Source organism: Maylandia zebra, linkage group LG6 (assembly GCF_041146795.1).
Source record: "Maylandia zebra isolate NMK-2024a linkage group LG6, Mzebra_GT3a, whole genome shotgun sequence".
Classification (NCBI taxonomy): domain Eukaryota; kingdom Metazoa; phylum Chordata; class Actinopteri; order Cichliformes; family Cichlidae; genus Maylandia; species Maylandia zebra.
The window spans coordinates 24,825,795-24,836,610 of NC_135172.1; positions in this window are offsets into that span (position 1 = coordinate 24,825,795).

Below are 10,816 nucleotides of genomic sequence, written 5' to 3' on the forward strand. Positions count from 1 at the left end.
CAACTCTTCAATGGGAATGTACCTTTAAAACTAGCAGCTTCTCCTACTTTGAAGCTCTCTCTGCGATATATAGCAGTAATCAATTAGCAAACCGATACAGTTTATCTCATGTGCTTGGCCATTTAATAGGTCCAATTAGACCAGAGTACTTAAACGAGATGTGATGAGTGTATGAATTCACAAATAATTATTTTTATTCTCTAATATAGAAGAAAGATCTGCATGCATCATCTGGACTCTACAATAAGGCAGGTATTTTAACCAACCTCTTCACCACCACCAACACATAATGGTCAATGTTAAAAAAGTTCAAAAGCTATGCTATTTAGCACCTATTTGAACGTTTCTCTGAGGAAATTAAATAGAACTATAAAAGGCAGCCGCAATTATGCAATAAAAATTAGAGTTCTACTACTAATTACCCACTCAGAAAACTAAAGTGAGACAAACCACTGTAAAATAACAACACCCTCAGGTTTATGGGTATCCCTTAAAGACAACAGGTCAGACTGTTTGTAATGCAACACACCCAAAAAGCCATCACTAAATTTGGGAGAGAAAACATACAACATACAAAAGAAAAGCTGGATATCTAACATATAACACAATAAATGCTGTCACAAAAACAGACTCCAGACCCACCAGATGGCATTACAGCTCTACCACAGAGATGTGCACATCATAACAAAATCGAAAAACAATATACACAGGAACAACACAACCCACTGACCTTAATCACAAACAACAGTCAAAACTATATCCAGGATAACCTCAGGATTTAAAACAATCCAGACTTCCTTAAAAATAGTTAGGATAGGTGTAGATGAAGCCTATCAGTCACCTCAGTCAGGCTGAGATCTGAATTTTGACTGCATCACTTGCCTCAATGCTTTGCTGCTATGTTTGGGATCATTGTCCTGTGTCATGATCCAGTTTGGACCAAGCTTTAGCTGTGGGACAGATGGCCTCTCATCTGACTCTAGAATGTTTTAGTATACAGAGGAATTTATGGTTGACTCAGTGACCGCAAGGTGCCTAAAACAAGCCCAAATTATCATCCTTCCACCACTTTACGGTTGATATGAGATGTATATGGTGATATGACGTTTTTAGTTTTCTCCAAACGTGGTGCTGTGCATTCTGACCAAACATCTCCACCTTGGTCTGGTCTGTCCAAAGCACATTGTTCCAGAAGTCTTGACGTTATTTGTTCAGATGCATCTTTGCAAGCCCAAGCTGTACTGACACAGCCTTTTTCTAATGTACTGCCATTAACTTTAACATGCTAACTATAGAATCTGAGTATACAGGGAGTGCAGAATTATTAGGCAAATGAGTATTTTGTCCACATCTTCCTCTTCATGCATGTTGTCTTACTCCAAGCTGTATAGGCTCAAAGCCTACTACCAATTAAGCATATTAGGTGATGTGCATCTCTGTAATGAGAAGGGGTGTGGTCTAATGACATCAACACCCTATATCAGGTATGCATAATTATTAGGCAACGTCCTTTCCTTTGGCAAAATGGATCAAAAGAAGGACTTGACAGGCTCAGAAAAGTCAAAAATAGTGAGATATCTTGCAGAGGGATGCAGCAGTCTCAAAATTGCAAAGCTTCTGAAGCGTGATCATCGAACAATCAAGCGTTTCATTCAAAATAGTCAACAGGGTCGCAAGAAGCGTGTGGAAAAACCAAGGCGCAAAATAACTGCCCATGAACTGAGAAAAGTCAAGCGTGCAGCTGCCAAGATGCCACTTGCCACCAGTTTGGCCATATTTCAGAGCTGCAACATCACTGGAGTGCCCAAAAGCACAAGGTGTGCAATACTCAGAGACATGGCCAAGGTAAGAAAGGCTGAAAGACGACCACCACTGAACAAGACACACAAGCTGAAACGCCAAGACTGGGCCAAGAAATATCTCAAGACTGGTTTTTCTAAGGTTTTATGGACTGATGAAATGAGAGTGAGTCTTGATGGGCCAGATGGATGGGCCCATGGCTGGATTGGTAAAGGGCGGAGAGCTCCAGTCCGACTCAGACACCAGCAAGGTGGAGGTGGAGTACTGGTTTGGGCTGGTATCATCAAAGATGAACTTGTGGGGCCTTTTCGGGTTGAGGATGGAATCAAGCTCAACTCCCAGTCCTACTGCCAGTTTCTGGAAGACACCTTCTTCAAGCAGTGGTACAGGAAGAAGTCTGCATCCTTCAAGAAAAACATGATTTTCATGCAGGACAATGCTCCATCACACGCGTCCAAGTACTCCACAGCGTGGCTGGCAAGAAAGGGTATAAAAGAAGAAAAACTAATGACATGGCCACCTTGTTCACCTGATCTGAACCCCATTGAGAACCTGTGGTCCATCATCAAATGTGAGATTTACAAGGAGGGAAAACAGTGCACCTCTCTGAACAGTGTCTGGGAGGCTGTGGTTGCTGCTGCACGCAATGTTGATGGTGAACAGATCAAAACACTGACAGAATCCATGGATGGCAGGCTTTTGAGTGTCCTTGCAAAGAAAGGTGGCTATATTGGTCGCTGATTTGTTTTTGTTTTGTTTTTGAATGTCAGAAATGTATATTTGTGAATGTGGAGATGTTATATTGGTGTCACTGGTAAAAATAAATAATTGAAATGGGTATATATTTGTTTTTTGTTAAGTTGCCTAATAATTATGCACAGTAATAGTCACCTGCACACACAGATATCCCCCTAAAATAGCTAAAACTAAAAACAAACTACAAACTACTTCCAAAAACATTCAGCTTTGATATTAATGAGTTTTTTGGGTTCATTGAGAACATGGTTGTTGTTCAATAATAAAATTATTCCTCAAAAATACAACTTGCCTAATAATTCTGCACTCCCTGTAGAGTCTGAGAGGTTTTTTGTTTGGGTTTTTTTTGCAGTTTTTGCAGTTTCTCTGAACATTGTACACTTTGTACTTGGGGTGAATTTATTGGGATATTCGTTCCTGGGAAGACTGGCAACTGTCTTAAGTGTTTTTTCAACTTTTAGATAATCATTCCTACTGCAAAATGTTGAACTTTAAATTGTTTACAAATGGATTTATAACCCTTTGTATACTAATGGACATCAACACTTAATTCTCTATGATCATAAGATCATGCTATGCGCACACTCTTAATTCTTGTAAAAGCAGTAATCATGTACTTAGTTTTTCACGCATTTCTTCTGCATTTTGGATTTTTGTTAACATGTCATATTTATTGTTGTATTTACCTAAAAAGATCTGCTAAGGAATGTATGTCAATTTCTTTGGATACGAGAATGTGTAAAGTAAAATTTTAAGTCTTGTAATTGTCTTTTTAACTCAGCAATAGAAAAACATTGAGGAAGACTTTGTGGATGATCCTCCATTTTTGCCAAACACCAGCTTAAACATGTAAAAAGGAAGTAGATCAGACCTAGCTCTTAAATTATGTTTTCATTAAATATATGAAAATTTAATGGAATATTAATGATGCTGATTTATGCATTTGAGCCAAGTCTAGTCGGGCTTCCTGCACTGCTCACTACGGAAGTCTTTTCCCTTGTGACACACAAGACACACAGGTGAAATGTACACATTCTGGTGGGAGCAGGACACTGCAAATAACTGCTCCGTCTGTATTTAAAAGTGGCAGTATACTAAAGTAACATCGCTTTAAAATGTGGCTCTGAAACAAGGATGTTTCATATTTTGACATGTCTGCTACCAGAAATCCTCATGGTTCTTCTTGTAGTATTGTAGGTGGGAGGGATGGTGACACAAGGAGGGGAGCTGAGGAAAGGGTTCAAGCTTCTGGCTTAGTTCAACAAAAAGAGGTCAGCTAGATGTAAAGAGATAACTGCAAATCTCAGAAGCACAAATCAAGCAAATGCAGTTTTAGTGAAAAGAATAATGTGCAGATGCTTGGCAGTAAAAGTGTAAATGGGGACACTTGGAGGTAGAGACAAGCCAAATGAGAAAGCTGTATATATAAAGCTTTGTTATTTGATATTTTATTTCATATGGTTCATGAAAGCTGTAGAGTCATGCATATGTGGTGTAAACTTATATGAGTGAAAGATCCATCCATCCATTCGCTTCCGCTTATCCTTTTCAGGGTCGCGGGGGGCGCTGGAGCCTATCCCAGCTGTCATAGGGCGAGAGGCGGGGTACACCCTGGACAGGTCGCCAGTCTGTCGCAGGGCCAACACACAGGGACAGACAACCATTCACACTCACATTCATTCGCACATTCACACAGATGTCTTATAATTTTAATTCAATTAAAAAAACATATTTTGCATACCTTTTAGGTGCTGTCTGGGTTTATCTTGATTTGTATCTGTTAAACTGGTGTTTGATTTAACCTCCAGGACCTCATTTAGATCAAAATACTCAATTTTGCTCTACAAGGGCCTGATTTCCACTTATGAGGACATTATGCTGCTACTGTTCTATCAAAATTTTAAATGAATATTCTCATATGTGGCTCTTATTTTTCTTAAAAACAAAAATAAGGTAAAAAAAAATCTGGTAATTCTTTGTTTTTACATTCATCCGGCCCCAATACGCCCAAATATCAAAGAGAAATTAAAAATGCATGCCGTGGAAGAGTTCGGGTCTTAGGAGGTTAAAGAAAACGTAGATCACTGAATCAACAGAGAAGCTAAAGTAAAGTGTGACAGTGAGTATGCAACACAGTATGAAAAATATGACTAAATATGGCATGACACGAATCAACTTTCTTAACAAATAAATGGACACTTGAAGAATTCATGATAGTGTTTAACAAGGTACTGGAAACATTCCTCATAGATTTTTTCGTGTGAATTGTAGCCTCAGTTTCCTGTTCTTAATTCAGTTCAATTTAGCTCCCCTTAAGGTGCTTTATATTGTAAGATAAAGGCCCTACAGTAAAACAGAAATGTTGACAAGAGTTGCACCTGGTGTGATCTTCTGCTGCTGTAGAACATCATCTTCAAAGTTTGATATGAAGTGGATTCTCTGATATTCTTCAGGATATTTTGGTTGTCATGAGAGGTTAATTGAATTACTGTTGCCATGCTATCAACTTGAAGCAGTCTGGCCATTCTCTTCTGACCACTGACAAAAAATAAATAAAAATAAAATCACCCAGAGGACTGCCACTCACTGGATATTTTCTCTTTTTCAGACCATTCTCTGTAAACCCAAGAGATGGTTGTGTGGGAAAATCCCAGGGGATCAGCAGTTTCTGAGATACTCAGACCAGCCCGTCTGGCACCACTTAAATGACCTCTCCGCCTCATTCTGATGCTCAGTCCAGCAGGTCGTCTTGACCATCTCTACATGACTAAATGCATTAAGCTGCTGCCATGTGCACACACACAAACACTTAGATTTTTGCGTTAAGGTGCAGGTGAAGAGGTGTACCTAATAAAGTGGTCAGTCATCTCTGAATCTGTTTCAGCCACATGGTCGATTGTGTAACAGGTTTTTTGTTTTTAATTTGTGAGTTTATTAAACTGATGTTACGTTACAGTGCAGCAGTTGCTACTGGAGACTGTGCGGTTATGGCCTTCTATCCATCATCATGCTAAGTAACCATGACTTACTTCAACACCTGTGAAGACAAACTGAACGTTCCAAAGTAAACTACCCCCTAACTCAGAGTGCTAAACTAGTCGTTAGCCGTATGCATGGTGATTTGCATAGTGCCTGATGAGGAAGATTGCCTGTTTTAAGCTGAGACAGTTAACAGTTCATTTCTATAAACCCCGCTGAGCTTTGGTGGTTTGTGTTAGATGGGATTTGCATTCAGCTGTTATTTTTATAATTTAATATTATATTTGCATCTAAAAGATAATCAATAGTGATTAAACTCCGTACCGACATGGGCTTTCATGCTGATGATACAAATATAATATCCTCTATGAGTGCACCTGTGCCATGGGATGCATTGTTTTTAATCACTTAATTTATCCGCTTAATAAGCCCCCTTCAATATATTACATGTGTGAACGGGAGCTTGTCTGCTTCTTTGCCTTGTTGTTGGTGTTTTGGGTCTCTTGCCAATCATAGAGCTGACTGTATGTGGTCTGCGTCGGCACTATTACTGCCATATCGCCCCTTTCTTGTGGAAAACATATCATGTTAGCCTAGCTAAATAGGAGGGGAAAAGTTAGTCCTGCATACAAATTCCCCAGTGGTCTGAGCCAAGTAGCTTAATTTTTGAATACTTAAAATGCCCGTTTGTAAGTTGTACAAGCACACTGGCAATTTATTACAGTAATAGTTCAAGGTTCAAACACATTGTGGCAGGGAATAAGCAAAAATCATGCCAAAAATTCAGGCACAAAAAAAAGATCAAATTAGAGTACAAACATTATCAACTCAGAACTGGGGACATAACCTCCAGTAGGAAATCACTGGGAAAAAAACAAGGAATGGCTGGATGTTTGCACTGTCTATAAACACAAAAGGAAGTTGATTCCTGTTTTATATAGCACGATTTGGGAATATCCATGTAACTTCACTCTTAACTTTGGGTTAAAGCTAAAGGCTGTTCACTTCTTACATATGCCAAACATCACCATGGTAACTTACCCTGTAGACCTAACCTACTCTGGAGCAGATTGCTTGAGATTAGAGATCAACAGGTATGACATCACCTCCTAAACAAGCAATTTTCCAGAAAATAGCATCATCATTTCTGGAGGGCCCCTCGGATTCATTGAGCAGGCAGCAGGGGGTTCCACCTTTTTATTGTTCTATAAGCATTAATATATGATCCTAAATCCATGTTTATATCAAGTTTTCATGTAGAATAAGCCTCTTTTCTCTCACTCTGCCAAGACTGCAGCTCAGAGAACAAAACCTGAAACATCTACAGCACATCTAAACATTTGACTTAATGGAATAATTCTCCTGAGCACTGATATTCTGTTAACTTGCACAGTTAGCGTTTTCAACAACTCTCTTTGTTAGCTTCAGATTTTTTGCAATTTATTAATAAAGCGGCTCTTTTGCAGTCTTACTGAGCAAAGCACTTAAAGCACTCACACATTCATATAGCACTCTTAATACTATACTACTGCACAGTGCTTTTCCTGTTACAGGCATTCATACCATTGGTTTGTTTGTTTGCAGCAGCTGTGTTGCTTTCAATCTGTATTATGTGTGTAACCTCATCATGTTTTTCTAAGAAAATGGCGGATGGATTTAAAATCAGATGTGTTGCTCCCAGTGACTGGCCACATACTGCCAAAACCACCCGTTATTGAACATGCTCGAAGCTAGGTGGATGAACCCTGGGTTGCTTTATCAAGGTCAAAACCACCTTCATGTGACCGCTTAGCCTGGTGCTAACATTAGCGAATTCAGTTGATTGAGAACATGTGAACCTGACGAGGGACAAGGAAGGAAAAGCATTAAATATGGGAAGTAAAAATGTAAGGAATGTACAGGAATTGATGATTTCAAAATGAATTTTCCCTTTGCATAGTTTATTGAAAAGCATGATTTAATCTGAAATAGTTGGTACTGTCATCAGCTACAGCTGTTTAACAAGAAGCCTAATCCAAGGGTGTCAAACACAAAGCCCGTGGCCCTGAACCAGCCCATCAACCGGTCCAATCTGGCCCAGTTGATGTCTTTAGAAAATGTGAAAATTTCAAAGACTAATTTCTGATCTTTACCTCTTTTTTTCTCACTTTTACTCTCTTATTTTTCACAAAGACCTAATCCATGACCTATCATATGACAAAGTAAGAAGGTAAGAGCAAAATCTTTTTTTATTGTTAGTATTAGTTTCCTTTTCCCCCCAATATTTAAAATAGAATTTAACTTTTTTACACAGTAAAGAACAGAGACACTGTCTGTGAATTCACAGATATTTTTTTTTTTTGTAATTACAGGATAAAATACTTCATGTCCTTGAATAGATAAGCCCAATGAAACATGCTGCGCCGTTTCTTCGATTTACTTTCTTTACAGTGTGTGAAAATTAAGAGGTATTTTAAAATGTATGGTTTCTGGGGTCATACTGGATGTGATACAACCACCGGTTGCTAGGGAAGCATGTATTCCCTGGCTGGTTGGAGTGGTTGATGGAGGTGGGGGGAAATTGTTTGAAAGGTGCTGCATTAGAAACCACCTAGTGTTGGCATTGGTTGCTACCAGATTTCAACTGCCTTTTTTATGTTTGTCTGCGAGTACTAGCTAACTTTTAGCCGACTGGTAGTAAACTTTGAAATGAATGCAACGTCAATTGGAAATGGAAAGGACTATGTCCAAGTGCTGCAGCTAATGTGTTTGAAAAAGTGCAACTTTTACTTTAAAGGCAAACGGTTTCCATTCCCAGCTTGTGTCACACTTTTCACAGTTTCACTACAGCTCAGAGAGTAGCTGGTGAGGGGCTGTAGACAACACCATCACTTTCATTTAAACTGCAACATGCTGACAACCAAAGCAATCACAAGGAGCATTTTGCCAAACAGTTGGAGGACACACGTTTTTTCTAGCAACAGGTGGTTGCAAGAGGGTTGCTGACCAGTCTGCAGGCCTGCGTGACTGACTGAGGCCCAAAATGAGTTAATGTCATGTTTTTAATGGTCACATGTCTGCAAAAGCTCAGCAACTGCGCTCGCCGCCTTTATCGGCGACATGCGGTTGCATCTCTAGGGAAGTTCAGGTGTAGGGTTTCAGGAGGGTTCACAGTGTCAACATACCCACAGTGTAGATTTAACACAGAAGTAAAAATCCAGTGTTACCAGTCAGTCTACATTCCCACTCTCACCTATCCTCATGAGCTCATGGATACAAGCAACAGAAATGAGGTTCCTCCAAAGGGTGGCTGGGCTCCCACTCCACATCAAAAGGAGGCAGTTAAGGTAGTCTGAGTTTGATCAAGATATGTCATATGCACCTCCTAGTTAAGGTGTTTTCACTTGGATAAGCAGCAGAAGATGAATGGATGGATGGATGGATGGATGAGTGGACATGTCAGGAATTGGGTGTGTAGTTAAACGTCTTTTCGCAAAAAAAATAAAATGTTATTAGCCAATAGCTTTAGTTGAGATGAAATTAGGCTGTATGTGCTCCACGAGTTGGCACTGTGGGCTAATCAGCTGATAATACATGATCCCTTATCCAAAATTGCCGTACAGAACCAAAGCTGACATCACAAACAAATTTAACAAATATGAGAAGTTAACACAAACAAGCCAGCTGCGCCTCTGCACCTGTTAACCTGCACGAGCACCTCCGGTGAACACTGATGAAAACATTTTTTTAAAGCAGACTTACTATAAAAGTTTGTTCTAGAAAAAATGAAAAGTGCCACTTCCCAGTATTTACAGACAGTGATGAAGATCCCGCACAGTTAGAGTATAATTCCTGAGACACACGGGAGGATTTAACAGTCATCAAGAGGCTAGAAGATGATGCAGAGCTGAGATAAGATAAGAAGAAGAAGAAGGATGTGAGAGGAAATGTATGGAGATCTGGGAGCTGCTGAATGAGTTGGGTTTAATTGTAATTCTGCTCTGTTTGCGTGTGCACACTATCATGAACACTTCATCACCCGCACCAATACCTCCAATAAGTGTGCGTGTGTTCACGTACACACAAACATGCGAGCACACACATATGTACTCACGCTGACACACACAGCTACACAATCCTTACTAAAGACAAACATTCACAACCACGTGCAAGCTGTGCACATGTACAGCAACACACAGTTATACAGCCCTTATAAACTACACACAGACACACACACACACACACACACACACACACACACACACACACACACACACACACAGAGCTCCAATAAAGGACACACACCCTCTTCCACAGCACACACACTGCATTCATTTCCCTTTCATTCAGCACAGGCACATATTGTGCTGCTGTAACACACACACACACACACACACACACTCACATGCAGACACACACAGACACACAAACACCATTTGCAGAGCTTGCTCCTAGCTCTCCCCGCACACACCCCTCCCCCTCCGTCTCTGTCAGACACACACACATACACATGCACACACACATCACACACAAGCATGCACACACACAATCACACAAACACACACAAGTGCACGCACATTCCCTCCTACGCAGCCGTACTCACACACACACACACACACACACACACACACACACACACACACACACACACACACACACACATTCCCTCTTTCCTTTCACACAAACACACACATGTACACGTCTCCCTTATACACCCCTCCCCCATTCTTTCTGTCACACACACACACACACACACACACACACACACACACACACACACACATGCACGCACACGTACATATCCACACTCACTCACTCGCTCACTCACTCGCTCACTCACTCACTCAGTCACTCACTCACTCTCTCACATAAACACACACACATTCCCTCTCTTGCTCTGCTTCTCTCACTCACACATAGCCACACACACATACACAACTGCACACACAGGCATACACACACTACTGCACACACATTCACAAGCACACACCCATACACACATTCTGTCTCTCCCCTCCCTCTCTGTCTCTCTGTCTGTCTCCCTGTCTGTGTCTCTTGCTCTCTCTCACACACACACACACACACACACACACACACACACACACACACACACACACACACACACACTTGCTCTCTCTCTCTCTCTCCTGCCCTCTCCTCTTCTCTTTTTTCATCACACTGTCTCTCTCAGACACACATACACCCAAATGCACACGGATGTGCAAGTACACACAGACATGCGCACAAGTACAGACACACACACACACACATTTTCCTATCTCAGACTCATTCTATCTCTCCC